This window comes from Phalacrocorax carbo, chromosome 10 (assembly GCF_963921805.1).
Source record: "Phalacrocorax carbo chromosome 10, bPhaCar2.1, whole genome shotgun sequence".
In the NCBI taxonomy this organism is placed as follows: Eukaryota; Metazoa; Chordata; class Aves; order Suliformes; family Phalacrocoracidae; genus Phalacrocorax; species Phalacrocorax carbo.
Genome location: NC_087522.1, coordinates 21543068 through 21559301, shown reverse-complemented (window position 1 = coordinate 21559301; position 16234 = coordinate 21543068). Strand labels below are relative to the sequence as shown.

The following is a 16234-nucleotide window of genomic DNA, read 5'->3' as shown; positions in this document are numbered from 1 at the left end:
TTTCTCTCCCCTGTGCTGCAGAGCAGCTGGCATACATGCAAACCCAGCATTCAGACATTACACTTTATCTTTGCCCCTCTTCAACCATTTCTCTTTGCATCTGTCACATCTTACTTGATTTGCTGTAACAGTAACCACCAAACCCTCTGCACTCAACTCATCCCTTACAGAAATGTGTACAACTTGTACTGAATGCAATGGGAGCTGAATTTACGTTCCATAGGGATGAATCCTGGCCTTTATTAGCAGCTTCATAAGGATGTAAAGGATCAATGTTTTACTGATTATTGCCTCAGTGTGTTATTAATACAAAATCTCACTCTGGCATCTGCTGCCTAATCTTTGTGAAAAAGACCATTATGTGCATGGAACACTGATAAGATTTTTCATAATGGGCCTGGGAACCAAGGGTGTGACCAGATTATAAAGAGCAAATAATAAAAATTAGTGAGCATATGCCTCATTTGTACATGCATGTATACCTGTATGTGTACCTTAGTCCATTCTTCTTTCATTCTTGTTGTCCTTGGTACTCTTCCCCCACAATTAAACTATGTGAAGTGATGGCTCTGGATGCTGAATGAGTGACGGTAAAGCAGATGCAGAGGAGCTCCGGCTGTGTCAGGTAGAGCATAGTGTTGTGCATTCAGCCCTGCAGTTAGTAGCAAAGGCTTGCTGTCTTTGGGGTCAGCTATTATGAGAAAGAGGGAACACACTTACTCACAGCTGTATGTGGTTTTTAAGAGGTGAGACACTGCCAGTATAAAAAGTACAGAAGAAAACCCCAAAATGTAAATTAAGAATATTTGAAAAGCCTGTTTAACAGAAGAAGATGGCTGGGAACTGAGCTATGCTTTGCTTCTACTCAGTAGTTGGTGAAGAGAGAGGAAGGGGTGATAGAGACAAGTTCTAAACCCAGTAAAATCAGAGGCAAAATTCATGTTGATTTTGGTTTCTGAAGGTTCCCTATCTTCAGTATAGGAGATGTCAGCAGGCAGTTGGACAAGAGGAAGAAATGCCTGTAACCACTCAGTTGGGATTCAAACCAAGGATGAAGTCTCAGCCAGCAAATAGAACCAGACACACAGCAGGGACAGTCAGAAAGAACTGGTGAGGTCAGGCAGGTTACACTGATGGAAGTGAGACTGGACTCTAGGAAAGGGATGACGTTAGCCGATAGAAATGCCTACCCTAGACTTTATGATGATGCAAACACTGCTCTGCCTTGTTAATTTTGTAAGGTAAAGCAGTTGTGTAGAGTTTGACTCTTCTTTGTTTGCATTATGTTTATTTGCTGTACTCACTGAATGCCAAATTAGTGCATCCTACATGCCACAGGGCATGAAAGGCAATTACCACAGAGTTATCAGATAAAGAGACCTCAGCATGTCTGTCTCTGTGTTGTTTTCCGTACTATAAACATCTCTTCTGCATCTCAGGAGTGCTACTTTTGTTGCACTGCCAGTGGCAGCCAAATAGGGCAAGTTATATTGCTCAGCCATTTAAATCTATTTTCCAAGCAATTTCTATCTAGTGATTAACTTTCCTTATCAGTTGCACCACAAAATAATTTCACTCCATCTGTGCATATCCAGACTAGGCTCACTAGCCAAAAATGGGATTTTCCCTTTTCTGATTTAAAAGTATGAAACCTATGGAAAACATTGAATCTCCATTTAAAGTTAGCTTTTGACAATTTGAGAGGAAGATAGTCTAATTTATTTTCAACATGAACAGCAGAAATACTATATGTTTTGGAGCAGGACACTGTGGTAAAGCCTAATGCTGAACCTAGGAAGCTACCTTATGCTGACCTCTTTATTCCTCAGTTAAACATTAGATGATTGCGTGGGGCAAAGATGTGGCAATTTAAGATCCCTTAAGAAGCACAGAGGTGAAAACTGTAGGACACACAAAATAAATCTGGAAGAAATCCAATTTAAATATTCCATTGTGTCACTCCACCTAGGGCTTGGACGTCCTAGTCATGGCTTAGAGCTGTTCTCAGCAGTTAGAGAGTGCTTGTGCTGGGTTAATATGCAAGTAGCTGATTTTTATATAGAGGGCTGTTGAACTGGTTATATGTTGTATAACATATGCAAGCAATGCAATTCTCCAACATCAAATTAGGGCTAAACCTTAGTTTTATTATGTTTTACATTTGTTAACTGTTTAGAAGTACTTGTAGTAAGACTGCCACTGTAACAAACACAGAGGGGATCTTAGCTCCAAAAGCTGTCAGTCCAACAGTCAATGGGATCAGCATCAGGGTGTGTGAATACTTGCTTGTACTGCATCTGGGCTTTTGGAGCGGCTCATTATAGCAATAAGTCATATCCAGCAGTTCAAGATTTCTGTGTAACTTGGGAGATACCTGGGCCTAGGCTTTTTGTTTTGGTCAGTAAACCCATTCAACAGCCAGTCAGTAAGTAGAGTCAAGCTATTGTCTTGATAGCAGTTCAGTCGTATAATACATCATTTAGTAATAATATTGTATTTATAGTTACAGCCTACTTTTGCAGTGTTGGTACCTTGCAGGTTTAGGTAGTGCATCGCGCAGCTCAGTGAGTGACAGTTTCATATTTGGTAATACCAAAACCTAATGAAGAAAATAATCATGCTCCAACAGTCTCCTGTTTTTTGTAAAAAACAAGTAAACTATAACGTTTTTCTTGGGGTCAGTTGCCTTTTGCTTCTTAATAGAACATGGTGCTTTTATTGTCCTGGTCTGTTCCTTTTATTTGGTTTCAATTTGAAGTGTTTGGTTTTAAGAATAGTTACAGCCAAAGTTGTAAAAGTCAGAACACTGGAATAGGTGTTGCTGATACAGCCTTTAGACGTCTGTTTTCCTCTGCCACAGTACTCAGAGTTACATGCATGGATTGCCCTGGTAAAGTTGTTTGATCAAGGGTGTAGCAATGTTCATTTAATACTATTTCTAAGCATCCTCCATCAATGAAGTAGCCTATCCAATAGATAGGCAGTAGAAATAAACTATTGCCAAAACTTACTTAAAACTGCTTCAGTGACAATATAGTCAATATTATTACCAGACCTTTACAAATTACACTAAGTATTCCTGACATTTACTTTCACACAGGCTGATCTTCGTCTTTCAGCGGTACATTCATATCATCAGAACTAAGCCTTATGGCTCAAGTGCAGCCACATTTTTGTCGCTGTAATGGATATGAGCTATTATGTGAGTCTTTATAGTGTACAAGTCAAGACTCCTATGAACAGTGGTGTAGATTTGAAACAAATCCCCAGTCATGGGCAATATATTGACACGGTGCTAATACTGTGAATTTCTAGGTACAGAGTGCTAAAGTTATCAGATGTTGATACTCTCATAATACTAATGAAACTAGACTTCTGTTCAACCAAGTGTGGGCAAAACTGATTCTCTGAAGAACTGGTATTTGGTATTTGCACAGCACTGCAGCATGGAGCAGTGGGAGGGCTGGTAGCCAATGGCACCCATGAGTACTGAGGGAGCTGGCACATGTTTCTGCTGAGCCACTCACTGTCATCTTTGAAAGGTCATGGAGGACAGGAGAGGTGCCTGAGGAGTGGAGGGTAGCCAATGTCACTCCAGTCTTCAAAAAGGGGCAAGAAGGAGGACATGGGAAACTATAGGCCAGTCAGCCTCACCTCCATGCCCAGAGAGGTGATGGAACAGTTCATCATGGAGGTCATCTCCAGGCATGTAGAGGACAAGAAGGTTATCAGAAACAGTCAACATGGATTCACCAAGGGGAGATCATGCTTGGCCAACCTGAGAGCCTTCTATGATGGCGTGACTGGCTGGGAGATGAAGGGAGAGCAGTGGGTGTTGTTGACCTCTACTTCAGCAAGGCTTTGGACACTGTCTCCCATAACATCCTCATAGGTAAGCTTAGGAATTGTGGGGTAGATGAGTGGACAGTGAAGTGGATAGAGAACTGGCTGAATGGCAGAGCTCAGAGGGTCGTGATCAGCGGCACAGAGTCTGGTTGGAGTCTTGTAACTAGTGCTGTTCCCCAGGGGTCTGTGCTGGGTCCGGTCCTGTTCAATATAGTCATCAATGACCTGGACAGTGGGATAGAGCGTACCCTCAGCAAGTTCGCTGGTGATACCAAGCTGGGAGGAGTGGCTGATACACCAGTTCCACTTAAACATGAGAAAAAAAACTTCTTTCCTGTGAGAGTGACAGCAGTGGAACGGGCTGCCCAGAGAGGTTGTGGAGTCTTTTTCTCCAGAAGTATTAAAACCCGCCTGGACGCGGTCCTGTGCCCCCTGGTCTAGGTGTACCTGCTTAAGCAGGGGGGTTGGATGAGATGACTTCCAGAGGTCCCTTCCAACCCCTGCCATTCTGTGGTTCTGTGAAGCAGCTTGTGCTTCCACGCTCACTCCCCATCTGGCTGTTCTACCCAGGAAAATAGCAAGAGCATAGCACAGGTCCTGTGCATGGGAGGTCTGTGAGTTTGAGAATGGGTGAGAGAGAGGGTTGGGCTTAGCTGGGTAGTCTGTTCTTCCAGAGGAATGGGAGAAGAGGGAGAATTTCCAACTCTCCTACCATCACCTTGAACTACAGGTCCCATGAAGGCAAGCAGTCCAGTTCTGGCACTCAGTAATATCAGAGCAGCTGGTAAGATGAGGCTTAGAAATGGAAGAGAGATCCCTGATTACACCCAAGGCTCCTTGAAATCTTAGTTGCTCCTTGACCTATATACTTAGTGGTTTTGTGGCACTGGGTGGTATCATGATTCTGTGTTGAGTCAGGTATCAATACTGTGGAAGTGGTATTACCTACAGTAAACCCTGCTGACAGTCAGGTATTACCCAAGCTTTGCAGCTATGCAGATGAGAACAGATAGGGTGCACATGGCCAGAAACTCTGGTGGAATTTAAGTTGGTAGTGTCCTGCTTATGTTTTACAGGATGGCTAAATATAGGTATGTGCATACATACACACAGAGCTTTAATTTCACGTGCTAAGTGTAAAGACTATGACTGGAAAGCTTTTGTTTCAATTCCCTGCTGTCCTTTGGGTTTGGACTGAAAGCCAACAGTGAGGTCTCACAGTGGGCAGCCTTCCCACCCACTCGGAGGGTGTGGAGTAGAGTTTGTGTGTGCTGCTACTCTGGTGAGAATGGGCTGGTGTCCTGTGCTAGTGCCTGTCCTGTTACTTATCTCTGGGCAGTCTAGTGGTCAGCTGAACTACAGAACTGACTTTTTTCTTCTACCAGCTGTTGAAGAGGCAAAAGCAAACAAAAGTATTTTTCATTTGCTGTGATGAGCCATGGTAGAATTGATTGAGGCAAGTACCGATAACAGATTTGTAGATGCCACTTAAACAATGCCTGATCTGTTTTTAATTTGACACATAGGATATATGTATGTGAGTGTGCTTGCAGATGAATGAACGGAACCCTTACAGATAAGCTGTTATCTCTTTCAACTGTCTCAATTTACCTTGTAGAGACTGTGTCCGATTGTACAAGGTACTGTTTTTCCTAGGAAGTGATGAGCGCCCCAGCTCTTCTGGAAGATGCTCAGCATCTCTGTGGAGGTCAGTGCTCTCTGAGATGGGGCACTTCACCAAGATAAAGTTCAGATGAAATTAGAAAGCAGAGGACAGAATTAGCATTAGTATCACTTATATGATAGCATCTAAAGACTCAAGCGTCATGTTAGACCACCATCCCTGGGATCACTGTAAAGGCTTCTTAAACCGCTATAGTAGTATACTGTAGCAGATCTTACAGTCCAGATATACAAAATGTTAAAGGAAGTACTTTGATTCCAAAATGGAGAAATGAGTGACAATGACGATAAACTACTTGTATGAAGGTTTAACCAGAGGTTTGTGGTAAAGTTGGAAATCAAACCCAAGAACATGGAAGAAGCTCAGTTCTCATAAGTTCCATATTCTTTTTTCTTTCCCTGAATGCCATGTCTGGTGTCACCCAAAGATATTAAAGCCTAAAAATAATACAAAACAGTAGTTTCATGAGAATTTCCTTTTATAATTTTTCTCAGGCCAATAAATATTCACAAGTTTCACTTTTGATTTCAACAATTTCTACACAATCACATGTTGATTCTTGTTCAGTACTACAAGACAGCGGTGTTGTTTCGCTATGAACACTGTAAGGAAAGGCACATTTACCTTAAAAAGTTTTGCTACTATGTAACATTTATGGAAACTTCTCTGTGAGTAAAGGTTAGGTTCCTATTATATTATAAAACCTGCCTATGGCTAACTCTTTAAGATCCATTAGGACTGTCTTAGGATCAAAACTGGCAGAATAATTCTGGTGCCAAATAAGAGTATTTCTGTAAAATTAAGATGAACTGGATACAACCTTTCTAAAGTGGGCTATAATATCAATGTATCGATTTTTAAGATTTCTGACAGGTTTCTGCAGATGTGAATTTACCAAAGATACTTTTGTATAGAGCTGATTTTAGTTTTTAAATTGTTCATGGCTTTTATAAACATTCACTGTCACGAAACCTAAATTTGGAGCAGATATGACATGACAGCCAGCAGACAGGAGCAACTTTCGTTCTCTGCTGACTTGGTGTAGATTCCTCATGTACGATGGAGTTTAATAGCCTGTTACCAACTTCTGTAACTTTTGCTGTCTTCCCTCCAAAATCTTGAAATTGAAATGTTTTTTGAAATCCGCTTTTTATTCAAGTACTTCTGCATTCTTAAGTACTTTGTCTTTTAAGATAACTCCGCATCTTTCATAATATATTCTTTAATAAATCAAAATATCACTGATTTTAGGATGAGATTTTAGATTTCTTTTTTTTTTTTCCTGTTCACACGCCTCATTCCACCTGCCAGATGTTTAGTTATGGTAGGACTGGAAACAGGCTCTGCGTGTGCCTGCCTCTGTGCTCAGGCACCTGCAGAAGCCGGTGGTGCTGGGAGGCCAGCAGAGGGAGCAGTGAATAATGTGTTTTTTACAAGGGCAGGACCTGACCCTGGTTCACATCAGCTGAAGTCAGTCAGTGAGGAGTTACCTGTGCAGAAATGAATGCAGCTCTGTGGGTGTAAAAGTAGGGTAGGAGATGGATTGAGCCTACTCCATGAGTCAACTTTTTAAACAGATTTTCTTCTGTGACAGAAATAGCCTGTTTTTAAATTATTATTTGTTAGAAACAGGATTTGATTTTGGCAGGTGGTGCCAAAGCAAGAGTCCTGCAGTGTATTTGGGTCAAGTGTTAGGCAAATACTAGGTCAAATGTCAAATAACCCAACATCACAGAGTGTGGACAATGATGGGCTTCATATTTGAAGAAGCTGTATGGCCCATGTCAAAGAATGTTACTGAGCAATTCCACATGGATCCTGTAGTTTCTGCTTGAGCTAGAGCAGATCTGGTTTTCATCTGTTCCCATCAATCTTTATTTTTGGCACCTCACATAAAAGAAAACAAAAAAATACTTAACTCTTTGTGACAGGGAGAGTGGATAATTTTCAGCTCTCACTTGATGTGTTACAGTGCACATCTGCACACTGGCCATGCTGAAGCCTGAAGGTGGTCTATAATGTACCCGTAAATGCCACATTTCTGTAGCACTTCAGAATTAAATGAAGCTTTGTATTGTGAATCCAAATCTGGGAGCAGGAATGCTGGAAGGTGGTGGGGTGTTGTGGTTTTTTGGTGTTTTTTTGGTTTGGGTTTTTTTTTTTAGGGCCAGATAGGAAATTTCAATATGTAAGAAAAAGGAAGCATTCATCATGGCTGTAGGTATCAATAAACACCCGAACTGTTTTTTTCCTATAATTTCTTTAGCTAATTGGGAACCTTTTGTGAATGAGGAGAAAATGTATTTTTTACCAACTCTGGCTTTTATTTATACCAAAAGAAATAGTTATTTTTGCTGGGCCGTCTCTTTTAGGCTTTGTTTCCAGCAAAGAACCTAAGTATTGGCCTAAATTTAAGTAGGTGTTTATTCATCAACTAAGCCTGCAGTTTACAGATGAGTCCATCAATGCTACTGAATCAAAACAATTCTCCACTCATCTCGCCTGCAGATTGCTCACAGCAGGACATGGCACCGCAGGCAGGACCTGCTGCTCTGTGGCACTTACACATCCAGCCATGGCTTGGGTTAGAAAAAGCGACTTTCTGTCACCAAGAGAAAACTCATCAGTGTGGGACCTCCTTGTGAATTGGCTTCTTCCTTTTAATCAGATATTTAACCATGCTTTATTCCATCTCATCTACTGCCTTTAAATTCTTCCTACAGCGGGGACTTTTGCTGGTCCAAATCTCTGGCTAGATAAAGTTTGCTTTTCTTTTCTTATGTGGTGCTAAGAATACCAGAGAACATGTCCCTTGCTGCATGTATTCACTGACACTGAATCATGATGTCCTGCAGTGAAATATCTTTGTCCCATTGCCAGTCTGCAGTAGAGGTGCCAACCTCTGCATTTAATGTACTTGCATTGCCTGTTCCCTGTACAGGACTACACAGCCCCAGGGGCAATGGAATATCTCTTTTTCTCTCAGCTTCTTAGTGTGTAAAATGGAGGACAAACATTGATCTCGTTTATCTATCTCAGAGAAATGCCTAACAGATAGTCACTAAATCTTTTCAGAGTTTGGGAGGAGTAGGGGAGACCTTTTTATTTAAAGGAATGTATGAATAAAGCATGCCACTTACCAAGCCTTTGAAGTGCCAGCATTAAACCATTTTGGCCATCAGCATGAAGCCTTGCAAAACTGGTATGAAAGCGTACCGGCTCTGGTGCAAAACCTGGGCTTATGTGTACCAAGATGGTGATGAAAAACAAGTAATCTTTTACCCTTATACAAATAAAGAGACTCTCCATAGGTGAATTGCTTTCGCAAGGCTGGCTGTGCAGTGTAAGTGTTAGAAAAATATCTCAAGTTTTTCACAGCATAACTCTTCTTGCTTTGTTTTGGCCACAGATGGCCTGGCCTTCTGTACGTCATGGCGGCTGAGGCTGCGGTAACGTCTCCTTCAAATCATGCACTGTTCTTGCTGGGTATTGTTACATGTGATGAGCTGCAAATTCTTAGACTAATTCAGCTCAGTATGTTCAAGGCTGTGAGTGAATATGTATTTTCCCCCAAATGGAATTCTGTGATTTTGCAGGTATGGAATTAAAATACAGTAATTTCTAGAAAAGCAAATAATATTCTATAAATAGTCCAGTCAAGAAAACAAAAACATTGTTTCTGCTGCTTAACTCTGCAGTCATGCTTCTAGAATTTACAGGATTAACTTTGTGTAAATAGTTTCTCTTTCATTTGTGGGATCTGGAACAGGTCACTACAAGTATTTTATATGCACAGTTTTACCAGAACTGTGTTGGTTAGCTAAGATTGCTTGGATGAGTCACCTGGGATTACTCCTGGTTCTTGTGTGGCTGAGACAGTTTGCATAATTAGGAGAAAGCTGCGTGAAGAAGCCACCAGGCTTTGGAACCGCTCCGGGTTTTGATCAAAAGCCTATTGAAGCCAGATCCTTCTGGCTGTAGTCATCAGGCTAAGGCAGAAGGAGCAACTGAACAAGATAAGGCAATTTTGGACACTGTTAAATCTTTATCTGAGTTCTCCCAGTTCTCATCCCTGAGAATGGGAAAGTAGGCTGCATGTGCAGCAACCCACAGATATGAGGCTGCTGTGATTTCAGAAGCAATGCAGCCGCTTAGAGGTTATTTTTCCACTGGTGTGTGGTCTCGGCTGTATTTAGTACATTTGTGAAAATGGAGTTACGGTGGCTTTGGAGTCAGGCTGTTTTGAAAAATTATTTGGTCACTACAAGCAGGAATCGAATGGAAGGAATGGGTTGTGCTAATGAACTCCTCAGAGCCTCTACAGTGTGACTGTAGGTCATCTCTTGGGGATCAATCTGCAGACATGAGGAGAGCTTGGAGGGGTCAGGCAGCTGAGATGGCATGGGCTTGAAATACCTGGGCTGCTTGAAAGGGAGCTTACTTGTGGTGCTGCCACCCTTTCTGTGTTATCCAGCCCATTGTCTTGCCTTTTGCTCTCCTTGGCTACTGCGTGTTTGGCCTACATCTGGCTGCCAGGAGGCTTCTTTGGGAAGAGGTTTTTCAGCATGTGCCTCTTAAGCTGCCAAGGCCCAGCTGTGACTGCTGTGTCTCTAGGACACATATTATTTCTACTGGAGAGGTAAAATGCTGTGGGATTTATCCCCTTACTATGGAGCTAACATCAATGTTTGTAAGTAACCATCAGGATTACTTATTTCTGAAGTAAAAAGATTTAACCTTAAAAAGACAGTGCAGGTGAGCAGAGCATGACATTCTCTTCTTAGGGAAAAGGTGGCTTTGAAAGGGTATTTTGACATTCCCTGAGTAGGTGTGGGAGGCCTAGAGGGGGTTGCCCAAGCAGTTCCCTCAAGGCTTGTCAGGATGAAGGGGTATGGGAAGTGCTGGGGAAGCGCCAGGGGATGGTACCTGGGGAAATGCTGGAACCCAGCAGATTCCTTTCCCCCAAGGCACAAATCACCAGCTCTCCAGCAAAGGGGAGGGGTGGCTGGGAAGCCATCTGCCCTGTAGGAGTCTTGCAGCTAGAGCTGAACCTGAACAGCTTTGCTGGCAAACCTCCTGGCATCTTTCTCAGCGTAGCTGGTACTAACACCTGAAAAAGAATAAGCCGCATTGGCAAAAGGATTTTTGTGAAGCACAAGAAGAATTTAGATGCCAGTACTGGACACAAGATCCTAGGAAATGTGTGTCTTTTATCTAATTCACTGCATCTGTTTTGTATGTTCATGTAAGTATTCCTGGGAGTTCTCTGGTAATCGCATGAAAAAGGGTTTATAGGATCAAGTCCCCAGGGCTTAGTCTTGTAAAATGCCAAGCTGTCTAACCCTGGACAAGGAAAGCACCTGAGCTTGGGCTTTAAGAACATGAATGATCTTTTTGAAATTAATCGGACTTGTCACATACTTAAAATTAAACCCACATGTAGAGTACCAGGGTGGGCCAGACTTGCAGGTTTGGTACTCAGCACCCTGCAAGATAGAGCCCAATAAAGTCACTGGGCTGCTAGATCAACCATGTAGTAGATCCTACATGCTGCTTCATGGAAGAAAATATTAGCTAAAAATAGCAAAGAGATTATGGAATATCGTTACATTAAAAATATGATTTTAAAAAAACCTCTTTTATTCAATTTTGTTGTTCTCCTGACACAGAGCAAATTAAATTGTTTTGTAGTCTGAAATATTATAAAATCTACAGCAGGTGATATTTTTCTGGTGTGTAATATAAAGGAATGAGCAATAAATGTTAAAATAAAGTCCAGTCTGAAATCTTAGAAGTCAAGCTTTACAGATTTTCCGAGAGTAGAATGGAGAGTGTGATGGCTTCCCCTCCCACATCCCCGCACCTCCCACCACCATCCTGGGTAGAAGTCTTCAGTCTGTCATTCCCATTCCCTGGAGTAAACATTTTGCAGCCTCATAATAATTTTGAATCTGAGAGATATTAAGTATATTTTTACTAGTTTACAATTAAATTCAATATTCCCTGCATTTTGCATTTGATTGCTTAATAGTTTACTGCAGGTATTTTATGCTTCAGGATTCTGACACCACCGTTGTTTGCCATGGCATCCATTCCCAACAATGAACTCCTTGGGGGAAGGAGGGTCAATGCGATGTACGTTTGGAGGGGAATTAAGAATGGAATAGACGAATACGGCTTGCTGTGCAATGTCTTCCAGACCAGAGATCTCACTTAGGATGCACTTGGAGCATGGTTCCCTTTAAACAAATGAGGTAGTTTAGAGCCAGGACCTGTTGTAGGTAGGTACAGTTCCATCAAAGACTATGTGAGCAGAAATTTCCATCATCTACAACTGTGGTTTTTGATGTAGGAGAGAGGATGAAAACTTTACTCCTCTTGATGGAAATGATCCACTTCTGAATGCATGTGATTGCCCTCGGGAAGTATGGGGTTGATGTCTTAGGAACACATACAGTCATGATTAATATCCTATGCATGTCCTACAGAGCTGTAGTGAAAATCCTTTTGTTGTTGGCCTAAAATAAACAGCATTGCATGATGGGAATAAAAGACAAATTTTCAAAGCTGGCTCAGACAGAGTGCTAAAACTACATTTAAACACTTTAAGGAAGTGACTCATTTCTTTATGTTTTTGAGAGACGCCGAATGCTTTTTATCTTCTCATGACTTCCTTGGTGCAATATCTGTGAATGACACAGATATGTGCTACTCTGACAAACTGAGGTTCATAGTTACAGGGATTTCTGGAGCAATGCAGTATTTGTAAATGATGCTATGGGTACATCTCCCATGTAATGCTCATTGCCTGAGTGAGGTAGCAGGATGACAGGAGAACTGGAAACACAGAGGCTGTATCTGTGAGCAGTGCTATAGATCAGGACAGTATCAGCAAACAAAGACACTATTAACTAAATAGAAAGGAGTCAGGATTGAGTGCTTTGTGCCTCTGAAGCTGCTATACCAGAGTTGGCACTATAAATATATTTACAGTATATTCTTCCAGGGAGCTTTCTGTTATATCTGAATAGCCAAAATAATAAAAAAAAAAATTAACCTTTCTGTGCTAAAGATGATGCCCAAGTACATCTGAACTCTCAGCAAGTGCTACAGATGGAACCAGAGTGCATCCAACTTTTTTTGTTTTGCCTTTCAATCCTGAATCTTAATTAGTTCCCTACTGCTTTAGTACATGCACAACATTTTAATAGTCATAAGGACTTACTCCAATCCATGTTTCCATTTCCATAGTTCACCCCTTCATACTAGTAGCAGCTCCACACCCCACACCCCACCCCCCCCACCCCCCCTCCCCCCCGGTTTTAGGAATAGTGTAAAGAAAACTAAACAGCCAAGCACGTAGCTGTAGATTGATGAGGTTGTCACACCATTCTCTTCACCGTTTTCTTCCGACCTGCACTGTGCTCTAATAGATGGATGATTGCTGGGGGAGGGAGAGAGCTAGCAAATCCCGGAGCCAGATGTTCAGGGATGGACAGAGCGACCTTCTCAAGGAACCCAGAGGAGTACAACTGTGTCCTTCTGAGGGAGAAGGACACTCAGGTACCTCCAGCTGCCCGTGCTTATCTCCCTTTTCAAAAGGAGCATGAATGGGCTCAGCATGGCTGCAGGGACGGATGTTTCTCAGTGCATCGGGGGAAATGACCAGTCATCCGTCTCTTCACTGTGGAGTCTGCCTGCAGCCATCAATCTTGTAGCCCAGCACAGCAGCTCCTTTGGCTTAGTTTGGCTTAACGTTAGATGAACAAAGGGAAATGAAAGCTGAGCAGGAGGAAAGGAGAGAAGAGCAACCATTCTTTATTTCACTTTCTTTTCCCCTTGCATGGCTCTCTCTCCCTCTTTCCCATTATCATCTATTGTCACTGTGTTTTGTAAGGCGCGGAAAGAGCCCGGAACGTTTACTTTCAGGATCTAGGAGTTTACAGCATTTCTCTGTTAGCAGAGAGGAGAAAGGAGAGACATATTGAAAAGGCATAATTCAAGGCCCAGAGCTTCCATTTTTCAGACTTTTCTGCGGCAGTTTCCATAACAAGCCTGCCATAGTTTAGCTGCAGTAGGCAAGGCGAAGGAATATAATAGTTTTCCTCCCTCTTGCTGTTTTTCTCCCTTGTTCTTCCCGATTCCTTCCTCAATGCCATTTTAGGGTTTTCAGGTGTGTACTTCATCTCTCCAATCCTGTTCTGTTCAAAAAGCAATCAACCGAGCCACATGATGGGGCTTTCTGGAGAAAGGTATATACTGATGTCCGCAGCCGTGATGGCAGCTCCTGTCAGCAATCGCAAGCTCACTTGAGTCAAGCCTGCTTGATGCAACAGTGCTGGGGATGTGCAGGCTTTGCACAAGCTGCCTGAGCGTGTTCCAGCACCCAGGGTTTCTCCGTGGAACCGGAGGTCATGCCAATATCTTTGTTGCAGTTGGTATGCAGCCCATCAGAATAAAAAACATTCAGATACGTCTGCTTGTACGCTTAGCACTGAATTAACCGATTTCAGCACTGAACTCAGATGGGCCAGTTTTGCCTGAAATACTCAGATGTGATGTACTTTGAGCCAGGCTGGAAGGAGGAGAAATGTGTGAATTCACTACTTGCTGGACTCCCACAGACAGAGTCTGCTTTTTTCCACAGTGAGCTGTAATGTGGTTGCTTATTGTGTTTTCCCCTGAAATTCTTGCCTCTAGATATCACAGCAGAACATGTTTGGCTTATTTTGAGAAGGCTTATTTAGAGATAGCATTGTTCCCCTTAGTGCTGCCCCACTGTGGTGTTTGATTGATGTATTTAAAAAACATGTGATTGCATTTACTTTTTAATTTTCCTGGTTGACCTCAATGATCTAAGCATCAGGTCTGAAAGAGCCAGGCTCCCCTGCAGAACTGTGGTAGGAAATTGCTCGCTCCCACTTTTCACTATAGACAAAGAACTGAGATCTCCCAGGCATACGCAAAGCTTATTAGGGGATTCAAGGCCCAACTAAGCACTGAGATGGAACAAGGGAACTCTGTAAAAGCAGATATTGGGCACAGAGATGTGTCTGAGGAATCTTTACCTGCTCTCAACCCAAATGTGCCATCTGGAGTGAATAGACTTATGCCAAGCTGGGAAAAATTTGTACTATCATGGGTTTAAAGGGCTGCTTTGCAGTTTCTGCTGAGGTTTGGGGTTTTTTTTTTTGTTGTTGTTGTTGGTTTTTTTTACCCTAAACCTAAAGGATAAACCCTCAAGGAAAACATTCATTTAGTGAAAACCATTTTCTCCTCCCCCACACCTGGCATGCCCAGGCTTCGCAAGTGGGCACAAGACCTTTCTGAGTGGGGATATTCAGGGAATTCTTTTGTATTTTCCTCACAAAATAGATAGCATCTTTTTCCAACCTGTGCGTTTAATTGTGCCCCTTTTGAATTAATGGCCATATTTTCTGCTGCTACCCATTTTGCCTCCCCGCAAATTCTGAAAAAGACAAATCTTGTTCATGTTGTCATGAGGCAGCCAACCCCAGATGGCACATCTGTGTCTTGGGATGCCCTCTGGCTGGCCTGTTGGCAGTCATTCCCTTGGTTTTGAAGGTCACCTTGTTTACACCTTGCCTTTTCCCCCCTCCCTATTCAGAGTCTTGCTGAGCCTGCAGGCTGGGCTTCACCATCTGCATTTTCTCTGGTGCCATTAATCTTCCTGTTTACCATTCTGTTATTAATTCTAGAGTTCACCTTTTTGTCTAAACACTTTATAGGCCTCTTGGAATTTCTTGCCTTTTTGTGGCAAAAGATCTGAGCAGCTCAGTAGATGATTTGCTTTGTTCTTTCCCATTTCTGAAAGGATACCTACTAGCATCTCATGCCATTTTTCTATTACAAGCGTTCCTTCTTATAACATTTTTCAATTATATAGCTTCATCTGTCAGATTCATCTTTCTGTATGAGTAAATATTATCCTCATTCCTTGAAATTTGTGAATTGGCCAGTGAAACTTGATATCTGTGGAAATAGTCTTGCTTTTTCAGTGTTTTTCTTGGCTGGAAAAAACTGTGTTTAAACCTGGATTTGTGAGAACCTGTAAGAACACCTTGCATTTTGGTGCATTTTATTTGAATGCCTATGAATATTAAACAAACCCTACCAAACCCCAGAGGATAGATGAAGACTATCTCCATTTGACGGATGATGGAAAAGCAGAGGATACCTTTGTCAGAGTATGGCCCAAGATCACTTGGCGAGACAGCGGCGGTGCCAAGGTCTGCATCTAGGGTGATTGCTCCCTAACCCATCCTAAAGTCACTGCAACTTTGCTGTGGCCTTTCTGTTCTTTAGTGGTTTATGCAGGTTTGGTATTTACTGAGCCAGGGATGCTGAACCAGCTCTGCTTGGCGTGGCGGACTTCTTCAGACACTGTGCCATGTGAATGTGGCTATCTTGCTTCCCAGGCCTGCCTGGGTTGCAGAGCACTGTCTTCCCACAAGTGGGAGCTTTGCAGACAGAGATGCAGGATCACGGCTGGGACACCTGTAATCTGGCTGAGTAGTGCTAATAAGTCCTGCTGTATCCTTGCTGATGCCTTCAGAGCTGACAAGGTGTCTCTGCCTGCTCCCCAGTGCTTTGGGTTTTAGAAGGGCCTCATTAACAGAGTTGCCACATCACGTGGGCGTGTGGAGCCAGCCTGAGCTGAGCACTGCACTCAAGCAAATAACC

The 16234-nt window shown here is 42.5% G+C and overlaps 1 protein-coding gene across 5 annotated transcripts in view; it reads left to right on the top strand.

Moving 5' to 3' along the window:
- DPF3 (double PHD fingers 3) overlaps positions 1–16234 on the top strand; it is a 171167-nt gene that overhangs the window by 79779 nt on the left and 75154 nt on the right. The gene's annotated exons all lie outside the window — the stretch shown is intronic.